The sequence below is a fragment of the Trachemys scripta genome, chromosome 5, assembly GCF_013100865.1.
Source record: "Trachemys scripta elegans isolate TJP31775 chromosome 5, CAS_Tse_1.0, whole genome shotgun sequence".
Lineage (NCBI taxonomy): Eukaryota > Metazoa > Chordata > Testudines > Emydidae > Trachemys > Trachemys scripta.
The window spans coordinates 102,424,562-102,451,186 of NC_048302.1; positions in this window are offsets into that span (position 1 = coordinate 102,424,562).

A 26,625-nucleotide genomic window follows, 5' to 3' on the forward strand; every position below is an offset into this window, starting at 1 on the left:
ATAAGAGATAAGTATTGTAGATTGGAAGAGATTTATTTAATTTTAATTAAGAATAAATTCAAAAGATAACTGGAAAGTCCAAGAAAGGAAATTAATAAATGGAATATGTTGTTTTAAGCACTACATCAGATTTGGGGAAATCAAAGTTTTGGGGGGATTTAAGGAAGGACATGCAATTTAGCTGTAGTGAGAGTAAGGCCAGAAGGTACCATTCTGATCCAGGCTGCATAATTCAACCAGAGATGGCATGATATGTGTCTCAGATATGTTCTAGGGGGGATGAAAGACTATCAGGAAGGAAAGTTTAAATTCTCTCCTTTATACATTTACTGTCTGTAACTGTATCTAATCTTGCAAATTAATGAACCTATGGAGATCCTAAGTACAAAGTTACTGAACAAATCTTTTATTTAACTGTTGTAAAGTTTGCTGTGAGCAATATATTTATTGAGTAGAGAAGTGACAAATCTAAGACTGAAATTTACTGTATGTTACAAAAGCCATTTCCAAATTATAGCTGGTCTATTCTCACAGCAGTGGGAATTCAGAACTACCTGTATTAAGCAAACAAGAAACCTTAATCTTATTAAATTACCTGATCCTATGCAAGAGGTCTCTACCATGTGCTCTGCAGAGCCTCTGTGGCCAGTCTCCACAGTTTCCGTGGCAGGGTGCAGTGTGTAGATGTGAAAGGGGCAAGGGAAGTGGGTCTCTATACAGCAGGAATCCACATGGTGACAAACTCATGTGCAAGAGAAACCAAGGAAGCAAAATCAGATGTTGCATAAAGGAAGGAACACAGAATAGTAATGGAAGAGCAAGGAAAGAGAGAGAAAAATGTGGCAACTAGAAACAGTAAAAAGAAAAAACAGTAAATGTCTACGAAGACTTTAAAGCGAGTCTCTGACAATAGATGTATTGCCCTTGAGGAGGAGAGGAGGTGAAGCACACTGAGAACTGGCAACAGAAAGATAGAAACCTGACCTATGGTCAAGAAGAATGGAATGAAAATGAGCCACCTCAAAGAAAGAGGCAAATGATCCTGAGTGGTGATTTCTTAAGGAGGAAGCTACAGCCAAAACAAGTGTGGCCCTGATCATGAATATGGGATGGGATGGTGCTTTCTAGATACTAGAAGAAATAATATAAACTACAAGTGCCAAATGTAATATGGAATGCTAGATCTCACTGATTATATCTTATGTGGGAAAAAATAACACCAAAAAGAAAGATTTTATATGACTTTGAAAGACTTCCAGGAATCGGGAAGATAACTAATAAGGGAAGAGCTGGTGATCTTCTCAAAAGTTCTTATGCTAGCCACAAGTGAAGAAGATTGATACTGAAGACCAAATGATAGAGTGACTGGTGGTGCAGGGAGAAAGACTTTGTATTCAGGGAGCATTGGAATATCTTCTATTATGAGTATGTTTGGCTTAGAAGATCACCATTTAAGGAAAAGATGTATTGACCACCTGGGTTCAAAACTTACTAACTTAGTCAGTTGACCTCTTAAGTAGGTAGGAATGGTGGGAAAAAGGAGCTGTAACTGAATTGAGACGATTTGACATGGACTTCATATAAAAGTCAAGCAGAAGGTAAGTTACAATTATAATTTTAAAAACATTTTTAGTCCTATCCTTGATTTGACTGACTTATTCCATACAGAACATAGGACCTTCACCACTGCATTGAGCTGAACAGTAGCATAGGTTCCTATAAAAGCTTTGTTTCTTTCAGGATGGGTCATTAGCCCACTCCCAACTCCCTATCAGGAGGACTGGTGGACTACCTTTGGCCTGGCTCCTACCCTTTGACTTCTGTGTCATGGCTGGAACTAATAGTTATACTCCTGCCCACATAGCTCTCAGGGATATGCAGGTCCAGTGCAACCACTTAGGCAAACTAGGCGGCAGCCTAGGGCACCTAAAAGCCTGCCCAGGCGAGGAGGTGGAGTGGAGGTGACCTGGGGCAGCTGGGGGGGCGCCTGCAGTAACCGGGGGGGGGGGCACACAGGGGAACCACTCCCCGCCCCAGATCACCTCCACTCTGCCTCCTCTGCTGAGCACACAGCCCCCACTCTAAGTCTCCTCCAATCGGCACTGCAAGCCTAGGAGGGGAGGAGAATTAGAGCAGCGCTGGCGTGCTCAGCAGAGGTGAGCTGGGGCGGGCTCCCCGGGCGAGGTTAGCTACTGTGGGGGGGGGCGGGCTCCCCGGATGGGGTTAGCTGCCATGGGGGAGGGGCTCCCAGGGCGGAGTTAGCTGCCGTGGAGGGGGACGGGGTTAGCTGCCTTGGAGGGGGGCTCCCAGGGTGGTGTTAGCTGCCATGGAGAGGGAGCCTGCAAGGGGGGGTAGCTGCTGCGAGGGGGGGCTCCCTGGGTGGGGGGGGTTAGCTGCTGTGGTGGGGGGGCTCCTCGGGTGGGAGGGGTGGATGGGCGTGGTTAGCTGCTGGGCGACGGTGGTGGCAGCACTGTATTATTGCCTAGGCCTACAAGGCCTAGGCCTAGGGTGGCACATTTGCAGGGGCGGAAGCTCCCCTCCGCTCCCTGCCCCCCTGCTCCAGCTCACCTCCACCTCCTCTGCAAGCGCGCCACTGCATCCTGTTTCTCTCCCCTCCCAGCGCTTGTGCCGCGAAACAGCTATTTCGCGGGGCAGGGAGGGAGGGGGAATGCCGCGCGCTGGGGGAAGAGGCGGGGCCAGGGGTGGGGATTTGGGGAAAGCATCCAATAGGGGAAGGGAGGAGGCTGAGTTGGGGTGGGGACTTTGGGGGGGGGTGGAATGGGGGCGGGAAAAGGGTGGAGTCGGGCGGGGCCAGGGTGGCAATTATTTCCTGGCCTAGGGGCGGCAAAATTATTAATCCGCTGCTTGGTGGTGGGCGGGGTTAGCTGCCACGAGGGGGAGGGGGTGCAAGTTGGAAGTTTCGCCTAGGGCACGAAACTTCCTTGCACCGGCCCTGGGGATTTGACAGCATAGAAGCCTTCCTACCACATCAACGTGCAGTCCATGGGGAAGGATACCTATCTTTACTTCCTCTTAAATCATAATTAAATAATACACAGCATAGATATTATTCAGAAAAATGAAACACATGCACAACTTCTGCAAATGTACAGAAAATTTTAAACAGTTTGTGAAAACTTATGGAAGAATAATTTCAAGAAACAATTATTAGCACTTCAATGAATAAAAGCTCTTTCCTAACATTTTTCTTCATTTTGGTGAGGTAGTTGAGAAATGAATTGTACAGTTGAAATGTATCACTGTAAGCATGGAATACCACAATTCAGTAGCTTCTTTACTGGTACATAAAATGTATTGAGAGCTATTTTCTTTGTCCATTAGACAAATCTTTAAAATCCATATAACTTCCTTTAGCACTCATGCACTTTCATAAATGGGAAAAAAAAAAAAAAAAAAAAAGAAAAAGGAATCTCTATATGTAAATAATTAAAATCAGAGTTTTATAGTAGTGGCAGAATTTAGCAGCTAAAAATGCCACGAGATTAGACCAATAAAAATAAATATATATCACCCGAGATGAAATGCTGAATCTTTGTGGAATATCAGAACTTTGCATATTTATTTATATATGCACAATACTAAAACATCAATCAGGATTGATGCCATTAGGCGAGATGTTATACAAACATATAGAAAAACAGTCCCTGCCCTGAAGAATTTACAAGCTAAGAAGAATTTAAAGTGTCTAATTCAGATTTAGACTGGAAAGTGGAGATTTTCCCTTCAGACTCCAGAGCAGACTCTTTCATTGTAGAGCACTGATCAGAAGACATTTGCTATCTGGATTTGGATTACCTCAGAGACTTCCATTGGCTAAAGAGTTCAAGACAGATTCTGATCTCAGTTCCATAAGTGTAAATTTGACACAATTCCATTTACTTCACTGGAGTTACTTTTGATTTAAGATGGCATAATAGAGATCAGAATTAGGCTCTGGAGGTTTACAGGCTCTTGGTTTAAACTAGCAGGTGCTGATGGCAGGATGTTCCCAATGAGGGCCCCTTGTAATGAAACTTGCTTCCTGTCATTGTCCAGCAGAGTATTGATCGCCTTCAGGAAATGCTGCAAGATTTACTAATTTCCTCAGGCTTTTGAGGGAGCACAGAAGACTTAAATAAGGGTATAATTTGGTTGGTGATGAAGGGAAGGATTATGGAGAGTATCTTATTTTAGTAAGTTTAGAGGACTTTTTGCCCTCATGAGATTTTGTATGTATGTATAATTAATTGTTTTGCATCTAGAGCTCTGGATCAGCACTTACAGGCATGAATATAACATAATATAAATACAGAGCTTTAATTGGCCAGCAGATGGAGACTGAGTAGGCTGGATTGGGCCCTCACATTATGGAAGACTCGGATAAACTATACTCTTCTCAATATCAGGCAGCAGCAACAGCACATATTTTAGACACCATATACAGTATGTCTAAACATAAATTATTTTGAGAACTAACCACTTCGGGGCACTTAATGGTATTAGCGCTTGATCAACTAATCCTTCAAGGACCTTAATCATTCTGGAAAAAATCCCCTTTACTATCTGCAGTGCCATGATGACCTTTATTCTAACTAAAAATTATTTCCATCAGCTTCATTATGTGCAATTATACACTTTATAGTATCAGGTGATCCAAGATATTTGGTGAATTAGAACTTGAGGTCCTTCAGAATTACTTGAGGCTAATTCTTATGTGCCCTTTTTACATGATTTATGATGAGAAAACTGCAGATCGAAAGTTGAAAAGAAAACATGCAGAAAACTTGTAGCATTAGTCTTTATATAGGAAAACAACGCTTCTTTAATGTTTTAAAAGAAACATTTTTCTTAAATTTTAGGGTATAGTTTTAGTCTTATATGCTTTTGGCAAAAAAAAATAATAAAAAGATGTACAGACTGTTTACAAATTTGGCTCGAACAATATAAAATTCAATGTATTCATAGTGCAGTGGTACATGCAAACCTTTCTATTGTTGCTTTGTTCACTGTTGATTGCAATGTTTAGAATAAAAAAAAACATGAAATCATAGAATATCAGGGTTGGAAGGGACCTCAGGAGGTCATCTAGTCCAACCCCCTGCTTAAAGCAGGACCAATCCCCAACTAAATCAAAATGTCACACAGTTAGATTTCTGACACATTTCTTCTCTTGGGGATATTATATAGTGATCATTGATACTTAGTATATCATTTATTGTTACTTCTTGAACCAACTCCTATGTAATATTATGAAGAACTGTGTTAAGAAGGGCTTCTCCTTTTAGGTGCTCCAGAACAAGTTTTTCCAAACTACAGTCATTAAAGGTGTTGACAAATAGCTTCTTTAAACCTTGTCCCAATCTGATATTTGGCCAATTTATATGCAGGTAGTTGAATTCTCTAGTATTACGCTTTTGTTAGACTTATATCCATCAGCAGTGTGCACTCAATATCCTTTTGCTTATCTTGTAGTATAACCCCACAGGTATATTAGTATTCCTATGATTTGGGATTTGTATGTGTGATCCTTTCCACTCAAAATGTTTACCTCATTAGACTCTGTGGTATTTTTCAGGTATAGTGTTAGGGCTTGTCTTCACTACCGGGAGATCGATGCTGCTGCAATTGATGCAGTGGGTGTTCATTTAGCGGGTCTAGTGAAGACCCGCTTAATCGATGGCAGAGCACTCTTTGGTCGACTCTGGTACTCCAGCTCCCCAAGAAGAGTAAGGTAAGTCAACTGGAGAGCATCTCCCGTCTATGCAGAGCAGTGAAGACACTGGGGTAGGTCGACTTAAGCTACGTTGTCTCCAGCTACGTTAGTCATGTAGCTGGAGTAGCGTAATTTAGGTCGATTTACCCCGGTAATGAAGACAAACTCTTAGTCTCTAATGTATCCTTCCTACATATTATACCCAAATAATACAATATCTCATTGGTTTATGTCATTCCACCATGTTTCAAAAATGCCTTTTATGTCAAGGTCCTTTGAAAGACAGGATTTTTAGTTCCCTTACTTTTACTTTCAAGCATCTCATGTTGGGATACAGGCATTTTTAGTTTTATTTTGAATTAATTAAATTATGTTTAGTAGTTCAGTCCTTTTGGGATATCAAGGGCTACACATTCTTATTAGAATATTAACATCAAGATCACCCTGAGGTGAAGCTGTAAATTGCTGCATATAAGATATAAACAATCTTAGTCAGGGTAATTAATATTCTTGATTTTATTTTTCTAAACTTGCTGGACTACTGGAGCAAAGCCTGGTGAATAAGAGTACAAAGTAAAAAAAGATCAAAGCTGAGAATTTAGTTCTTACAGTTTTAGTTATTTATTTATTTTTGGTTGTACTTCTGTACATTAACTTTAAAGATGGATACTGTTTTAAAAATGAAAGTTCTGACTATATGTAACTGAATCAATGATACAACATAGGTTTAAAAGCAGGATTCATCCATCTGGAGAAAATGGTTTGATTTTAGTTATTTTATCAATGTAACTTATTTTCTTGATTACAATAAAACCTAAAACCTAGTTGGGGTTGGTCTTGCTTTGAGCAGGGGGTTGGATTAGATGATCTCCTGAGGTCTCTTTCAATTCTAATCTATGATTATAAAGTCAATACAAGCAAAATTCTCAGCTAGTGTAAACTGATCCACTTCCTGAAGTCAATGGAACTGCCTTAATTTATACCAACAGTGAATTTGGCTTTACAGCACTGTAGATGCATGCATTACAATAATAAACTTTATTTTTGTACTTTTTATATTTTAGGTCTACGTCTTCAAAAGTGGTTGGTGATTTTGAGTGTCTTCTTTTTTGTTGCCCAACTTGAGACACCTTAAAGGAGCCTGATTTTTCACATTGACTTCAATGGAAGGACAATTAGGCAATTCCGAGGACTTTTCAAAATGGGACCCCTAATATTAATTTATACTTTATTTTTCAAAATAACAAACATGTTTAGAACAGCACAAAAGCAATTTTACATTAGGATTTTACTTTGATGTTTTTATGTTTGCTTTCTTTTTGTTGTCTCTTAAGTATTCTATAGACAACTAACTGTAGTTAAATATTTACAGTTCTTTTTAATTTATTGTGTTTTATGAATTCTTCCACAAGATGTGGAAATGACATTTTTTCTTAAAAGGCAGATGTTTCCATTAATCTATTATGCTAAAAAAAATTTTTCTGTTAAAAGCATATTTAAATCTTAATCTATTAGGTGTTTCTTTACTTAGAATTGCTTATGGAAAACAAAAAATAATGACTAATCAAGCTGTCATGTTTATTAAATGTTTGACAATGGTTGCTGGATGCCTTAATTTTAATTAACTACAAATGGTTCAAAAGCTGCACCATATTTTATTCCTACTCAAAAGCTATCCTTTTGTGATAGAGTAAAAGTGTGTTTGTTATATTTAATTGAGAGATACAATATTCAAGCTGTGTGGCGGTGATACATGAATTTTTCACCCTTGCTGACAAGTACATTGGCTTCTGTGTAATTCTTTAAATTGATTCAATCAAACTCATGCTGTTTATGCTTTTTAATTGATTGAATTAAAATATCATTTTAAACATTTAATCATTCCATTAGATGGGGTTCTGTTTGCTCATTCTGCATCCAATCTAGCACAAAATAACCACGGATTTCAGAGCTACACAGGCCCCAGAAGGTTGAAGATCTTGGTATCTCAGCAAACTGACTTATTTAACAGACTGTGTCTTCATATGGATGCCAAGTCTCCCCTCACTTGCCTACTTCCTATCTCCTGCATGAAGTATTCCTGATTTTACATATTCTCTACAAGCATGTGCATGAAATAAGTAGTGATAGAAGCTTAACAGTCAAGGACTGTGATATCTGTCTTGTTTGGGAAGGGAAAGAGATGCACACAGGGCTCAGTCTATGGCCCTGGAATGATTTGAAAACAAAATTATTTGAGACCCTGCTGGTTTACTCAAGAGGTAGACACCTAGAGGTCCCATTACTTCTGAGTTGTTCTGTGGCTGACATCCAGAATGGAGCTGTCAATGAGGAAGGCGCAATATTTTCAGACTGTGTCATCTTTACGTTATTTTCCCAGCTGCCTGGCATTCCTTCACCCATGGAATTTGTTTCCTTAGATTAGAGACTCTCTGAGCATGTTCACTGTCATTTTCCAGAGCATCACAGTCAGGGTTGCAGTTGTAGATTTTTCTTGAAAAGGTAGTGACATGGAATGTCTTATCCATCATTCAGTAGCCACGGTGTGTGTGTGGAGAGGGAATGGGTGGTGGACCCTCTGGTAGAACTGGGAATAACTTCTACAATTTCAGATTTCAGGAGGCCCATAGAGCTTCTACAGGCTGCCAGCCAGTTTCAGTTTTCCAGCCTGTATGACATAAAAACATTCTTTAACAGTGGAGGAAAAAGCAGAACACTCATTTCCTCCAACTTCTTAATCAATACCTTTACATATCTGTTCCTTCATTCCTTCACACTGCTAATCCAGTTCTCTTGTTGACTTCTTAAAACATTAGATCTTAAAATAGATGCCTATATATATAAATGAAAAAATCAACCTGCCATAAAAATGTTTCCATCTTTGCTCCAAAGGTTTTCAGCCCTCAAAATTATACTGTCATTGGCTCAAGTTGGGCAATATTCCATTCTAATCTAGTGATGGATTTAGAATATGTCCCAATTTTAAACAGCTGCTATTAAAATGGCCTCATGAAGTTCCTGTTTAATGTTCCTCAATACATTTCCATATTGAGTGTGCTATATTTGCAACTGCCAGCCCCACAAATACAACCTTGGGCTCAAGCTATATTCTTCCCTTTGTATACGTCTTCCCCAGTAATAGGATTTTACAGTCCAAATTAGGCCCTTGATTATGTTGGTGCAACACCATTACCTTCAGATCATGTCCTCAGTGACATCTGAATAACCTCATGGCCTTCAGTGGGTTGATACACTTATATCTGAATGGGACATAAGGCCTGATCCAAAGTCTATTGAAGTGAATGTGGGTATGTCTACACTGCAAGTCAATACAGGAATCTGGCCAGTGTCAACTGACTCAGGCTTTTGGAGCTTGGGGGAGGGTGGAGGGTCCCACAGCCTTGACTGCAGTCCGAGCCCAAATGTCTACACCACAATTAATCAGTCCCATAGCCCTAGCTCAACTCAGCTGACATAGGTCAGCTGGGGGTGTTGAATTGCAGTGTAGACGTATCCAGGATGTTAATAATGGACAAGAAGGAATAATATCCAGCTCATTCCCTCTTAGCTGTGTTGGCTCCTGCACTGATAATGGGAGTTAAAAGTATTAATGAATTAATTTTGTCATTAACGTGAACTGGTAACCTTCTAATATGTGCAGGGAACAGATCTAGAGCCAGCTTAATCACTCTGACATACAAGCAGTGTGTCAGAGTGGTGAATCAGGATCCTGTTGTGTAAGAAGGTGCTGTCTTTACAAAGTCACTGTTCACAGCACAACTGCATTTTAAGGTCCAGTAAGCCTCAACTCATTCAGGCTAGAAATAGATTATTTTTAACACTGGAAAGGGAATGAAATTATGTTAGCTTTTGGTAAACAAAAATTGAGCTCTGAAGCAAATTGCAGCTATGCCACCTGATAAACACATAATGGATATGAATGTTTGAAAAATTGCCCTTTAAAATACATATGCATTGTGATATAATGCATTACAGTGAATCTTAAATTAATTGAAAGTGCTTTTCAGTGCCAGTATTTGTAACAGTCTTCAGTAGGAAGGTACACCTCTCTGATATATTCTGAAGGAATATAAATATTCTTAAATAGAGTTGTGCTAATAAATGATAGTTTGGTTCCAAAAAATAAGAAAAAAATCATTTTGTTTCAACCCAGAACCAAAATTTTTCAGAATTTTTACTGAATCAAAAATTGGATTTTTTTGTTTCGGGTCAAATAAAATGTTTTATTTCAATTTTGGACATCAATAACTGGTTGTTTGGGGGGAAGGTTGGTTGTTAAAAAGCAGAGGAAAGGAAGGGCTAGATTCACATGGGGACTCAGGCATCATTCATAAAACCAAGGAGGTAGGACCTCTCCTTACACTGAATGATTAAGCACTCACCTGGGGATATGGGGGATGTGAATCTAGGTCTCTAATATGGGCTTCTCTAATATGGGCTATTGGGTATAAGGGGCAGCTGACACCTTCTCCTCCTTAGTTTTATGAATGGCACCTAAGTCACCTTGTGAATCTAGCCCCCCAAAATCAAAATGCTTCATTGTCAAAAAGAACTGTTGACATTTCTATTTTTTTTCCTTTGACCAAAACAATTAACTGAAATTGACATGAATTAATGAAATATTTTCTTCAAAACCCAAATCAGTATTTTTAATTGAAAAAAGTTTGGGTTGAAAAATTTTGCCCATGTCTACTCTTCAGTTGGTCAGTAGCTAAAGTTTCTTGACAGGAAACAGTTTAGGATAGTTTTGCACATCCCTAATTTAGACTTTTTCTGATTTTAAAGAAACAAATATACGTTGTATAAAAATAGACAGTAAAATAATATTTTTGGAAAGCTTTAGGTCAGGAGGAAAAAGCTCTATTACCCACAGTTACTTTAAAAAAAAAAGAATCCAGTTGCTATGACTACTTGAAGCAGCTCTTAAGGTGATGTCCTTTTATTTAAATTATTTTTAGAACTTTAGTTACCCTAACAACAGGATATGCTTAGAAGTATAACACCAAGTCTTCTAATGAGTTTGTTTTTGTTTGCAAAGAAAATCTCTTTTTTTTTTTCTTCTTTCTGCTGAAGAATCTTCCAATCACGGTTGAACCAACAGGGGGAGAATGTAGATAAAATTGTGCTTCAAAAATATTTTCTATACTTTTTTCCATCAGCAGTTTCAGTTCACACAACAACAGGTATTTTATGTTAGTTCATTTTTCTAGCCTTTCATTGTAGGCAAAAGAGATGAGCCATATGGAAAAGGGTGACAAATATTTGTGGATACTGTATCACCATGTTATGTTACTATATTTAGAGAGGAACAAAAGAAAAGCTCTCTTAGCTGTGTTTTAACAGATTCTCTACATCACTTGTGTCTTTTTTAATCAGACATGCAGGCACATTCCCATTGCGTTCCCTGGCATGCCGTATATAAGAACACAGGTTTACTCTTTTTATATAATTTCTTTCCTAATGTGCACATTTTAAACCACCATAATTATATGAATATGGGGATTCCAGGGTGCCTCTTTGAGATACAGAGTGTCACAATCTCACATGATACTCCTGTTACTATCCTCCAGAATGATATTACCATTTTCACAACTGCATCATTCTGTTGACTCATATGCAATTTGTGATCCACTATAACCTTAAAATCCTTTTCTGCACTACTACCACCTAGCCATTTAGTCCCTATTTTGCAGTTGCTTATTTGATTTTTCCTTCATAAGTGTAGTAATTTGCATTTGTCTTGATTGACTTTTATCTTATAGATTTCAGACCAATTCTCCAGTTAATCCAGATGAATTCTACTTTTGTCTCAAATGGGCTTGAAACCCCTCCCAGCTTGGTATCATCTGCAGATTTTATACGCATCCTGTCCACTCCATTATCCAAATTATTAAAGAAAATATTAAATATTACAAGACCCAGGACAGACACCTGCAGGACCCCACTAGATACATCCTTCCTATTTGACAGAGAACTATTGATAACCACTCTTTTAGTATGATTTAAGGCATCTTGGTACTCTCACTGGAATGGTGGTCTTATGTGTCACCCCAACTACAAGCATGCTATGAGCATCATCTAGCTTCATATTAGTATCATTTTAAAACAGTATACTGGTAAAGATATACTGGACCATGAAGACAATGAGAGTGGCACAAGTATAAAAGAATGAACAATATTACCTGCCTCTGCACATTCTATAACTAAGATTGTGGAAAAATTGTATAATATTATACACTGAAATTAAATGATATTATTTGAGAATATATGTGATCATGTAATCAAAGACTATATTATAAAGCATAAAGAAACTGAGTTAAGGTTGCATGCAGAACATTGACTTTGGCATTTCCTGACTTTTCATTTCTTGTGCATTAAACATGAATAATTTCTTAACATAGCTTTTACATAGATTAATCAGTGATGGAAGGTCAGTAAATAATGTTTAATTTGGATCAATATCTTACTCTTCCTGTACTACATCCTAAGCTCCAATAATACATTACAATGTTAAGAATGTTTTGGGGGTCATGTTTTTCACATATTGCAATAATGTCCAGGTTGTGACAGAACAGCTGATATGCAATTAACTGATTTTCAAGTTAGACCGCCCCAATAGCTATGTCAGAGGAACTTCATAATAAATAGATTTACAATGAGGGAGCACTGAATTGCAATACACCATAGCATGGCAACATTTTTATTTTATACAGTAATAAGGTTTAAAACTATCCTATAAATAAAACCCCTGTCTTTCTAAGATCATCTCAGCACATATATGTCGCAAACATTATGTGCATTTGAATATGGGGTCATATTTGCTAATTTCTCTGTTGCAATGAACTGTAGTAGCATATGTAGTTGAATACGTATCTGAATACAGTAATCTATGACTGGTCATTTATAGAATTATTAAGTAAGAAAAAGCTGATAGAGAACCTTGTAGTACTCTGAAAAGCAATCTTAAGAGACTGTGATAAGGTACCTTGAAGTTTTACCATCTGTTTACTGAAAATTAAATAACTAGAAAACAAATTTGCCACTTGATCACAAACCCTAGATTCTTAGTTTCTCAAGCAATTAACCAAAGCAAAAGCTTTGACAGGTCAATGAATACAACACCAGTTGAATATCCCCGATCATAATAATATAGCTAATCATGTAATGTTTGCCAGATTTAGTAATAAAGTGGTACAGGCTGAAAAACCAAGTCAGAAAACTGATTACTTATCAAGCATTCTATTTGAACTAGTGGACATGTGAAAGAGGTAGGCATATTTAAATAGACAGTCTATACAGAAGTCAGGTGAGGAAAAAGAAGTTGCCCACAGAAACAGATGAGTGGTGAAGAAATTAACATCAAGGCTCATAGAGAGAAACAAGAGGAAACATGGACATGGATGCAGTGATTTATAAAAAAGATAATGGAGTAAAGACTACAAATATATATACACACACATGAGATTTCAGCTTCATGGGATGTGATAAAAACATCATTGGATGGATAAATATTGCAAACCTTAAAGGGAAATTTAGATGCAACAAAGTTTGGCGATCTTAAGACAAAACAAAAAAACAAAAGAAAAACACACCTATTTGTGGAATAAAAGTTCTATTCTTAAAAACTAAAGGCAGTATGGAAAGTAGTAAGGTACCTGACTGAAAGGAGCAGTATTTATGTAATAAAATCCCAGTTATGTTACACACAGGTGGCATTTTGAATCCTAAAATGTCTGCCAATTAAGTGTGAAGTGATGGAAGCAGCTACAAGCATGTTTGAGAGCTCTTTTTGTTCAGATTATCACCAGGTTGAATCATCACTGGATTTTGTGATCTGTTATTATCTAATTTTTAATTTCTCAACCATTTTAACTTTCCAACTTATACTTGTGCAATGTACAGTTACCGTAAAGCATGTATCTATGCCACACCAAGAGTCCTAGACCTAGATCACTGCCATGTGACAAGTAACTCAACCAATCACCACTCTTACTATACAACTAAATGGCCAGCAACAATTTCATTGAGTATCTGAGGGAGACTACACAGATGGTAGACTACTTGCTACACTCATGCACCCAATTGCCACCCTCACAAATCAACACAAATCTTCCAGCACATCTCCCTAAGACACAAAATCAACATAACCACCCTCATATAAACATAACCAGCACAAACAAACAATAACAGCAAACACACAGAGACCCTCACCACAGCACACACCCCTCATTTGCCACACATACAACTCTGCCAGCACAAACACAACCCCCACACAAATCAACACAATTACCCACACAACAACCCTAAACATCCCTCTGGAGCCGAGAATGTCTGTTGAGTCAGCATGAAGCGATGTATACAACTACAGGCATGGCTGAGAGTCTCTTTTTGTGCGAATATCACCAGGTTCAATCAACACTAGGATTCATGGTCAGTTACCATCCAATTTTTAAGTTCTCAGCCATTTTCCTTTTTTTTTTTCCATGGATGAATTTATGAATTACCCCTGTGTGACAGCCTTTTAGCCACAACTATGTCCATAAATAATAGTAAATGGAGTAAATGGGGTTTTCAGCTATTTTGTCCTAAACTGAAGCACATTAAGTAGAAAAAAATTATGCATCAAGTATTTGCTGACAGCATATATAAGCAGCTCTTTTACACAATATGGAAAACGGAGCAGATGGTGGTATAGATGGTAAGGGTACAGCCTAAAAGAGATGAATATGTTGTGAATCTGTGAGTGAGAACAGTCTCAGTCCTGTAGACACGAGCCTATGTGTACCTAATCCATATGCTTCCTTGTTCTTACTGCCCATATCACTTCCATTAAAGGAAGCAGCACTATCACCGTGTCAATAAAATAGTGGATAATAGAGAACTAGTTTACATAATTTATTTTGATTTTCTAGAGGTCTTTGGCAAAACCCCTCACAAAACCTACTGAAGAAAGTAAGTAATCATAATATGAGAAACAGGTATTGTCATGAATCAGACATGAGCTAAGACAGAAAACAAAGAGTAGGAATAAATGATTAAATCTCATCATGGCAAGAGGTTTAGCAATAGGGAGCCTCAAGGTTCTGCCTTAGGACCAGTGTTTAATAACATTTTATTAGGCATCTGGAAAAGGCTAGAGCAGTAATGTAGGAAAACAGAATTATTTAGGTTAATCAAAACCAAACGGCATTGTGAGGAATGTCAGAAGGATTTATGAAACTAGGTGAATGAGACATGTGACAACAGATGCAATTCAAAGTATTTGGGGTCGGGAAGGAATTTTCCTCCAGGGTAGATTGGCAGAGGCCCTGGAGGTTTTTCGCCTTCAGGGATCGCTAGCAGGAGGGTTCTCTGCCAATTGAAGTCACTAAGCCACAGGATTTGGGGGCTTCAACAGCAGAGTCAAGGGAAGGGGTAGGGACGGCTTTGTGGCCTGCAGCATGCAGGGGGTCAGACCAGATGATCATAATGGTCCCTTCTGACCTTAAAGTCTATGAGTCTATGAGTTTATATTGGAGAAAATAATTGGAACTACTCAGGCATCTCACTGGCTTCTAAATTAATTGTATAATCTCAGGAAAAAAACACGAGCATCATTGTGGACACCTGCTGAAGAGGTTTGCTCAATGTGCAGCAGTGGTCAAAAAAGTAGAGAAAATTTTGCAGTACATAAGGAACAGAATGGAAAATTATATAGAAAATATCATGCCATTATCTAAATCAATGGCTCTCACCTAGTATACTATGTTCAGTTCTGGTCACCCCATCTCAAAAAAGGAGATAGCAGATTTTGAGGGGATTCAGAGATAGGTGATGAGAATGGTTAAGGGTATGGAAAACCTCTCATAAGAACGACTGGAGCATGAGCTCACTGATTTCCTCTGTGCAAAATCTTGCCAGTCTAGTGGGAGAGCATATAGTTAGAAAAGCTGTTGTCTGATTTCTTCCAACTTTTCTATGACAACATAACATTTTTTGCATGTTTCATCAACTTCACCAGTCTATTGCTTTCTTGACTGAATGTCAAATATCTGCAGCAGGGAATGTGCAAGTTAGGCTTTACTTTCCTATGCAGGGGTATTCTGACCATATTTAGTATCAAGATGCACAAAATGCAAACTTATACGCCACAGAATGTAAGTCAGCATTCACTCTTAAGTAAAAATACATGATTTTTGAGGGACTACCCAGAGAGACATAAACCAAGAATATTTAAAGAGGAATGGCAGTATTCTACTTGAGGATTCAGTCCTGCTCTCCTTCACTGCAGTCACTATATTATCAGCTTCTAAGCTTGAAATTTGAACCAAAAAGTGAAAGCCAAAAGGTGGTGGTGTGAGGGGAGAATATGAAATTATTTGGTGACACTGAATCAGAATAAAGCAATGTAGGCCAAAAATACAGAGAAGAAAAACATTTTCAGAGATAATTTCACATATGTACAATGGTTATGCATAACATCTTGTAATAAGCAAAGCAGGGAGGAGTCAAGTTACTGTGGCTGAATAAGATGCAAGCATTTATCAGAGGTAAGAAACAGGGATATAGTGTGCAAACAAAGTATAAAATATCAGATAATATTTAAACTATCTTTTCTGACTTCTCTATGTTACAGGAGTGCAAGTAAATGATAAGAAAAGAAAAGTTATAGAGTAAGACGAAGAGCACAATTTTTTTTATGTATAATTGGACATTTTCCAAGTACATTTTGTTGGGAACAAGAGGTTAGAGAGACCCACAAGGACCCTTAAGCAATGACAAAGGTGATTTATCAAACACAAAAAGGTATAGATTGCAGAAATAAATTTCAATACATTCTTTGCCACAGTTTTCATAAGGAGAATGAGGCACAGATACCAGAACAGGCATTCAGTTCTGAGGGAAAGATGAAGACCTAGTGAAATAACCAGAGATTACATTAGATAGGACATATAACAAAATTGAAATATCTGAATGCAGACAAAAATTGTGCCGGCATGGAAGCAGTTCCAAAATATTGAAGAATGCAGAAACAGAGAGCAGGGTACCTTTGGCACATCTTTAACATGTATTTGGGGAAAAAAGTAATTCTTACCAATGGATTAGGAAGATTCTGATATAGCATCCATACTTAAAGAAGTTATCTAGTGAAGATTCTGAAGTGAGAAGATGTAGACACTGGAAACACTATTAAACACTAACCAGAAAGGGGATAACTGTACAGCTAAGATATTATTAAACAGGAATTCACAAAAGGGAGGTCAGGCCTAAACCCTTGTGAAAAACTGAGTCTGTGTATTTGACAAAATGGCAAAGAGTGAAAGATGTAGTTGTTGTATTATACCTTAAATGCTTTTTTTCTTTAGAGAAAGCCAGTCTTCAAAATTCAGATCTATTTTATACTCCCTAGGAGTTTTCTATCTCTCCATGCTGTAAACACATCTGAGTCCCGAGCTCTAGAAGAACTTTAGGGCACAGACAGAAGAAAATATTCTCAATGTGTTGTGGCTTTCTGCTCCTGGAGAATTAGTTCTGCACTTCTCGTATCCTATTTTGTCATTATGGTCCCCTGTTCCCTGTTGAACATCTTTCCATTTGAAGATCAGCCTGGGAAGGAGCTGAAAGTTTCAGAATTCTGGAAAGCATGGCTTACTTAAGCATCTTAATATTTGGAAGGTCATCTAGTTTATCCAGACTTTTGAACCGTTCACAGTCAACTCTTTCACTATTTACCCTATAGACCTTCCCTCCTATCTTTGCTACCTTCCTGAGGTCAAGGAAGGCCTGGCAATCTCCTACTCCTTTCAGTACTAGGAGGCTCTTCAGAAGTATTCTGCTTTCCACTGCAGCATTGGCTTTTTGTTCACTGTGGTAACTTGGCAGTCCACTCCCATATTCTTATGCTGAATGATGGACAGTTTCTTAATCAAACTTTCCCAAACTCAGAAAAGGTTCAGGTTTGTTTCAGTCTGGAGAGGGGGTGAAGGTTCAGCTTCGAATGGGTTCACCCTCTCTAGTTATAACACAATGTGCTATGACTAGTACCAACAAAAACACTTTGTGCTTCATATGTTCTTTGAGCACAGCAGTCCGACCTACAAAGACTTAGGAAGCTCCTCTGAAAAGAGAATAGTATCATAAACAGAAATTCATACCTTCTTCTCTCATGCCACTAGTACAAAGTTATCAGCTCTTGGCTAAGTGTGTGAGGAACCTTGTAGTGCTTTGTAATCTGCCAAATGAGTACCTAGTCCTTTAACCATGCCCTGGCCCCAACCACTTGGAAAATGCTCAGCAAATTAAACACTTCTGAAAATTTGTTGTGTTCCCAAAGCTGCAAGGAGCCTACTGCAACACAAGAGGCCACTTGAATCACTGTAGGCTTCTGAAAATATGTTCTTAGTTGCTGCACAATTAAAATTGCTTCATCTGCAGATCACTTTCTTTTCAGACTACCTATTCCCCAACTTAAATAAGAGGTACCTTACTGACCAGCTTTATACTTGAATGACTGATCAGTACAAAGACATCAATGACTTTGAAGCCCTGCAGGATGGTAATGCATCTCTGTATCTAACACCTGCTTAATGAACCATAGGATGTCTGTAAATCATTTTACTGATACCTTTTGAGAAGGCCACCTTCGTGATAAACAGCAATGAGGTTGGTCTCACAGAAATCAATCCCTTCATTTACCTGCCAGAGAACAAAATGTGGTGTATACAGAAGGCCTTTGAAGTGACTAATGATGTTTTCACAGTACCTTTGGTGAAATTAGATTAGTGACCATGGCATGTGTTTGTATGTTGTTCTCAGCTGGAAATAAAATATGAAGAACACTTTTTCAATACAGAAGACTCCAAGTAATCCATCCTCTCTTTGGATTATTTGCTAACAAACTTGATTTTAAATTGACTACATTTTTCTGTTTTACATATAGATATCTGTTCGTCCCATGAATTTAACTAGTGCTCTAATCTTCTACTACCAATGGGTTTTAACAAACAAACAAAAACAAACAGTAGTTGTAAATTTAAATGGTCATATATTTGAATACTTGAGGAAGGGATGGACAGATGGAGAGACATTAGAAGCAAGTGCCATTCAATTTTAAAGTTGTAAACTCAAGATGATTAGACAACTATATGTATTTAAGGGGCACCTAGAATGTTTGACAGGTACTATCTGTCCACATTTACAAAGACCAAATAAATACATACTCATGCACTGCTTCCAGTATTATTCCAATTCCTTTATTATGAGGACATGTCCACAGAATCATAGAATCGTAGGACTGAAGGGACCTCAAGACGTCATCTAATCCAGTCTCCTGCACTCATGACAGGACTAAATATTATCTACACCATTTCAGAAAGGTGCTCGTCTAACCTGCTCTTAAAAATCTCCAATAATGGCGATTCCACAACCTCCCTGGGCAATTTGTTCCACTGCTTAACCACCCTGATGGTTAGGAAGCTTTTCCTAATGTCCAACCTAAACCGCCCTTGCTGCAATTTAAACCTATTGCTTCTATCCTTAAAGGTTCAGGATAAAAAATGTTCTCCCTCTTCCTTGTAACAAACTTGAAACTGTTTTTTTACATACTTGAAACTGTTATCATGTTTCCCCTCAGTCTTCTCATCTCCAAATTAAACACACCCAAATTTCTCAATCATCCCTTGTGTTTTCTAGAACTTTAATCATTTTTGTTGCTCTTCTCTGGACTTTGTCCAATTTGACCACATGTTTCTTGAAATGTGATGCCCAGAACGGGACACAATACTCCAGTTGAGGGCTAATCAGCACGGAGTAGAGCGGAAGAATTACCTCTCATGTTTGCTTATAACACTAATACACCCCAGAATGATGTTTCCTTTTTTTGCAACAGTGTTACACTGTTGACTTATATTTAGCTTGTGATCCAGTATGATCCCCAGATCTCTTTCCACAGTACTCCTTCCTAGACAGTCATTTCCCATTTTGTATGTGTGCAACTGATTGTTCTTTCCTAAGTAGAGTACTTTGCATTTGTCCTTATTGAATTTCATCTTATTCACCTCAGACTATTTCTCCAGTTTGTCTAGATCATTTGGAATTTTAATCCTATCCCCCAAAGCACATGCAACCCCTCCCAGCATGGTATTGTCCACAAACTTTATTAGTGTACTCTTTATGCCATTATCTAAATCATTGATGAAGATATTGAACAGACCCAGACCCAAAACTGATCGCTATGGGACTCCACTCAATATGCCCTTTCAGCTTGACTGTGAACCACTGATAATTCTCTGGGAATGGTTTTCCAACCAGTTATGCACTCACCTTACATTAACTCCACCTAGTTTGTTTCCTAAGTTTGTTTATGAGAAGGTCATGTGAGACAGTATCAAAAGCTTTACTAAAGTCAAGATATACCATATCTACCACTTCTCCTAGCCACAAGGCTTGTTACTCTTTCAAAGAAAGCTATTAGGTTGGTTTGACACATTTTTTTCCTCAACAGATCCATGATGACTGTTACTTATCACCTTATTATCTTCTGGGTGTTTGCAAGTTGATTGCTTAATTATTTGCTCCATTATTTTTCCAGGTACTGAAATTAAGTTGATTGGTCTGCAGTTCCCTGGATTGTCCTTATTTTTCTTTTTATAGATGGGCACTATATTTGCCCTTTTCCAGTCCTCCGTAATCTCTCCCGTCTTCCATGACTTTTCAAAGGTAATTGCTAATGGCTCAGATATTTTCTAAGTAAGCTCCTTGAATATTCTAGGTTGTATTTCATCAGGCCCTGGTGACTTGAAGTCATCTAACTTTTCTAAGTAATTTTTAACTTCTTCTTTCTCTATTTTAGTCTCTGATCCTATCTCATTTTCACTGGCATTCACTATGTTAGATGTTCAATCGCTACTAATCTTAATGGTGAAAACCGAAACAAAAAAGTCATTTAACTCTTCTGTCATTTCCACATTTTCTGTTATTGTTTTCCCCCTCCCTCATTAAATAACAGGCCTACTTTGTCCTTGGTTTTCCTCTTACTTCTAATGTTTTTATGGACATTTTTATAGTTACCCTTTGTGTCTCTAGCCAGTTTAATACAGTTTTGTGCCTTGGCCTTTCTCATTTTGTCCCTACATACTTGTGTTATTTGTTTATATTTATCCTTCATAATTTGGCCTAATTTCCATTTCTTGTAGGACTCTTTTTTTGAGTTTCAGATAATTGAAGATCTCCTGGTTAAGCCAGGGTTGTCTCTTGCCATACTGACTATCTTTCCTATGCAGTGGAATAGTTTGCTCTTGTGCCCTTAATAAGGTCTCTTTGAAAAACTGCCAAGTCTCTTGAACTGTTTTTCCTCTTAGATTTGCTTCCTATGGGATCTTACCTACCAATTCCCTGTGTTTGCTAACACTGCCTTCATCAAATCCATTATCTTTATTCTTCTGTTTTCCCTCTGACCATTCCTTAGAATCACGAATTCTACCATTTAATGATCACCTTCAGCTAAACTGCCTTCCACTTTCAAATTCTCAACCTAGTTCCTCCCTATTTGTCAAAATCAAATCTAGAACAGCCTTTCCCCTAGTAGCTTTCTCCACCTTCTGAAATAAAAAAAGTCTCCAAATACATTCCAAATACTTGTTGGAATATCTGTACCCAGCTGTATCATTTTCCCAACAGATGTCTGAGTAATTGAAGTCCTCTATCACTCCATAGTCCTGTATTTTCGATGATTTTGCTAGTTGTTTAAAAATAACCTCATCCACCTCTTCTTCATGGTTAGGTGGTCTGTAGTAGATGCCTACCATGACATCACCACAAGTCTGTTTCCTCTTTCCATCTTAACCTTGGTCCAAGTGTATGCTTTTTTAATATACAAGCAAACACCTCCTCCCTTTTTTCCCTGCCTTTCCTTCCTGAGCAAGCTATATCCTTCTATATAAATATTCCAATCATGCGTATTATCCCACCAAGTCTGATGCAAACTATGTCATAGTGGTGTTTATTAACTAGCATTTTAAGTTCTTCCAGCTTATTCCCCATACTTCTCGCATTAGTAGACAGCCATCTAAGATAGTGATTTTATTTCCCTTCTCTGTTCTCTTTTGTCTCTCACTTATCCCTGCTATAATGGCCCATGTCCTCCACCCCATTCTCCTTCCCCCCAGATTCCAAGCCTTCTCCCAAGTCTCCACTTACCAGGCTTTTGTCACCTGCCCATGCTGAACCTTATTGGTTTTTAAGGTCAGGCTTGACAAAGCCCTGGGTGGGTTGATGTAGTTGGGGATTGGTCCTGCTTTGAGCAGGGGGTTGGATTAGATGACTTCGTAAGGTCTCTTCCAATCCTGATATTCTATGATTCTATGATTCTAACCCAGTTTAAAGCACTCTTCACTAGGTTAACCAGTCTGTATCTGTCAAGGCTAATTCCCCACTCTGGCACTTTGAGTGCAGAAGGTGGGGTCCCACAAGGATTCTAAAAATTAATACTGGCCACTCCAGGTTTGTATTAAACTCCCAAGGTTACAGCTTTTCTCTGACCTTGGATAGGGAGATGCTGCCACCACCCAAGTGCAGAACCCTTTTGAGAGCCCAGGAAGGTGCACTTGGGAATTCCTGCCTGTGGGGTACCCTCAAGCCCTTTCATCCCCCCTTTGGGGAAGAGCTGAGACAGGGGAAAAAAAGAAAATCAGCTGTCGCCACCAGCTAATTAAACAACATGTGCACAAACCTCTTAAGACACAAAAATCCAATTTTGTTGCTAAAAAGGGTAAATTTTATTAATAAAAAAAAGAAAGAAAATACATCCTGGAATTCAGGCTATTGATGATTTTCAAAGAGCAACGACAAGGATTAAGCACCAAGAATAGCTTTCTTGAAGTCGAGATTAAAATTTACAGGCAAAACAAAAGCACCTAGGGTTAGCACAGAGGAATCCACAAGCCATAACGAAAGAAAAGGGATAAACCTAATCACGTCTTCCTAGACATTTACTGATCTACTTACATATCTGTGGTTTTAAATGAGTAGTTTCTAGGTATGATACCGGTGATTTTTTCATACCTGGCCCAAGCTTCTTACAGCATAGCAATTGCCCTGTCTGTTTCTTCCTGGGAGAACAACAACAGACAGACAAAAGGGGAGTCTTTTTTCAATTTTTAAAAGTTCTAGCCTTCCCATTGGCTCTTTTGGCCAGGTGCCCACTCACTTCCTTTTACCTATGCATAGCAGTGAGACTTTTTAACCCTTTACAGATACAGCAATTAGAGAACAGCTACTAAGAGGGATTTTATAGCTGCTGGCTGGCTGGGTGTCCATAAAAGGGAACTATCCCCCCTTCATTTATCATAGTATCCAAATATGCTCTTCCCCTTTCTCGATAGATGGACTCCATCTCTGCTTAGCAGTCCTTCTTCACGAAAAAGCATCCCACAGTCAAGGAAGCTGAAGCCCTCCTGGCAACATCATGCATTCATCTCCAGGATGCATCTGTCTCTGTCTGGGCCCTTGACAGGAAGGATCAAAGAGAATATTACCTGTGCCCCCAACTCCACCCTTACTCCCAGAACCCTGTAGTCACTTCTGATCTGCTCAGGGTCATACCTCGCAGTATCATTAGTGCCCCCATGAATGAGTAACATGGGGTAGTCAGTAGTCAGAGGGCCGGATGATCCACAACAATCCCTCCATAACTTCTCGGATACAGGTTCCTGGTAGCCAGCATACCTCCTGGGATGCCATGTCAGGCCAACAGATGGGTGCCTCTGTCCCCCTCAGAAGAGTCACCAACCACCACCACCTTATGTTTCCTCCTGGGAGTGGTGGCTAAGTTCCTCCTAGCCTTGGGGATTCATGGCTTATCCTCCCCCACCTTTGAGGGTGATTCCTCATCGCTCATTGCCAGGACAGCATAATGGTTCTTCATCACTATGGTGGGTGTGTTGGGAGTAGGGGTGGAGCACTACCCACTGCCAGAAGTAACTAGCAGCCACTGTCCTCCCTGTGGTAGAGCCATATCATCCTCCCTCTGTGGGATGACAACAGTCCTCTCCATCTGGATAGCTTCCTCAGCTTTGGAAGCTATATGAATACTCTTAATGAATTCCTCTTAGGCATGAATGCTCCTTAGCCTAGCCACCTCCTCCTATAGATCTCCCGCCTGCTTCCTGAGAGATTCCATCAGCACATACTTTTCACACTGGATGCCCCCCCCCCCATCCTGGCTTTATGAGAATGGGAAATGCAGGCCACGGTCTCTGCAAATCCATACCAGGATCTGGGTAGAGGCATCCATGGTCAGTTTCTCTGTCTAGACACAGGTGAAGGGGAGAGAGGAACAGTGTTGGCACTGGTGCAGCCCTTCCTAATCATAGCAATTATATTACAACTCCCTCTTACAAACTCCCTCTTAAATTCCTCTGTTCACTAGCTCGAATGTGGGAGGTGGACAATGTGCTCAAGTTAATACTATTCCAAACTACCTCTGAATTAACTGTCACTTAAGTCCTCAAAATGACAAAAGAAACACCTTTTTAATAACCATGTACTAGTGTGCTTAGAAGAACTAGTAATGATATCTTAAAGATATAATCTAGAAAATCAAGGATCCAAATCATAGATTTTCAATTTTTTGCTCTCTCCCCAGAAACAATCTGACTAGTTCCAAGATAACTTCAACAAGTTCCCATAATAAACTACAGACATAAATGGGATAAAACAGGAAATGAGAGCAACATGAATATTTCCCCCTTAGAACTATGGAATCATATTTTAGACCATGTAAATGATGGTAGACTTATAAGACAAGCCGGATGGTTTTGTGGCTAAAGCTCTGCTCTAGGGCTCAAGAGATAGGAATTCAATTCCCCATCTACATCACTTTATATATGATCTTGGGCAAGTCAGTCTAGCTGTTCCTAGTCTGTAAAATGGGGACATTAGTACTTTCTTTCTTCCATCTCTTGTCTGTTTAGATTGTAAGCTTTTCAGATCCTGGAATGTCTCATTGTAAAGGGAAACACTCACCATCAGTGCTGCCTAGTTGCCAGGCAGGTTGTCTCCCTCCCTGAAGTAACATTTTTTCAATTATAGTTCTGTCTAGTGGGGTCTTTCCTATCAGCCCCTTCACCAGACAGGTCACATTTCCCAGTCCACCCCTTTCAGGGAATACTAGAAGAAAGTCCAATCATGGAGAAGTCTTTCAGCACCCTCTCGGGCTTTGGGGCTTTCCTCTTAGTTTGTTGACTGTGGGTTTGGGCCTTTAAACAGACAGGGTCTTCCCCAGCTGGAATGTCCCCTGAGATAAAGGTTCCTGTTATTATCACGTCTTTTGGAGTTGGTGGGGGAGCCCAGGCCCACCCTCTACATTGGGCTCCAATCCAGGGGCCACTGGTGGGCAGCTAAGTTTCATACCTTGGGGTGCTAAGCAGTTGCCTCCCTGGATCATTTCCTACCTAAGTCCCCTTTTTCCCTCCAGGGTAAATTAAAGAATGGAAAATAAAGTTTTTGACCTTTGCAATCAATCACCAGGCTCTCCTTGGCAGGCTTTGTCAGAATTCTGTGTTTCCAGGTCTCAGGCAACGAGTGCTCCTAGCTCATAATTCCCCAAGCTCACAGCAGAGATCTGCTCCCTTCCCCTGTTTGCATCCTTGGGGCATCTGTTAACCTTTCAAAACTTGAACAGGCTTTACAGGTGCAGTAAGGTAAAACTGCCTGCACCCAGAGCTGCTGCTGCTGCTGCTTACTTCCTTGTTCTCCAGTGTGGGGTTTGTATACCTGTAGTGGGGTAATTACTCCGCTCCTGCCCTGAAGGGCTTAAACAGCCCTGGGAGAGGCTGTGGCCGGGGGGAGGGAGGGAAAGCTAGGCTGATTGGGGAAAGCAGCCATAGTTGGGGCCATGCCCCAATCAAGCCACATCTGGCCCTATAAGAGGGCTGAGGGCTAGAGGCCCTTGCTGGAGAGAGAAGGACTGGGCTGTCTGGGAGCAGAGAAGGGTACCTGAGGTTGAGCAGTGCTGGGGAAGGGCAGAGGGAGCTGGGGAGCTCCAGCCTGGTAAAATCCCAGGCTGCAGGCCTTGAAAAGGGCCTACAAAAAGGTACTTGGGTATAGAGGGGCAGCCCAGAGATAGGCAAAGGCAGCAGGTCCTAACCCCCCTTGCTGATGATGAGTGGTTTACAGACTGCAGTCTGCCCCAGGAGGTGGGGGCTAGATGATTACTGGCAGTAGCCACTGAGGCAAGGTGGGGATAGAGGGTTGGGGTTCCCCTGGGTGGGGAGATCCAGATTGTGGGTTACTGCTGGGGGCAGAACCCTGAATTAAAGGGGCAGTGGGGTCCAGGAGGGACATGGGAGCCAGTGACAGGTGAGCCACTGGACTGCAGAGGGTGCTCTGGGCTGGAAAGGGCTAATTCCCAATATGGCCAGCAGGAGGTGCCACACTGGTGAGTCATTGCCCTGCCACAATACCCCATCACACTCTTCCTATGTCTTTGTGCAGCACCCAGCATAATGGGGCCCAGACTTAAGTGGAGACTGTAGGTGCTACTGTAATACACATGAATAATATTAACTTCTTAACACAAACAAATTCTTCAATTTCATGTGGTTTCAGGGACATTGAATTGCACTCTATTAAGAAGCAGGAAAATTGATAAGCCACATTAGGTCTTTTCTGACCTGGCTGCTTAAAATAGCCAATTCTTCATGTAATGCCCTAAAGGGGTTTAGAGAGCATGTCCCCTTTAAAACCTCCTCCTGAAAGAGAGGAAATGCTGGTTGTTCCAGGGAAAGGGGAGGGAGAGAGCAAGAGTGGCATGTGTGTGTCTGTAGCTCCAGAGAAGAGGGCCTACAGTGAGCAAAGCATCTGAGAACCAGCCTGAAGTCTGGGAGAGACAGAGCAGATGACCAAGTATGTCC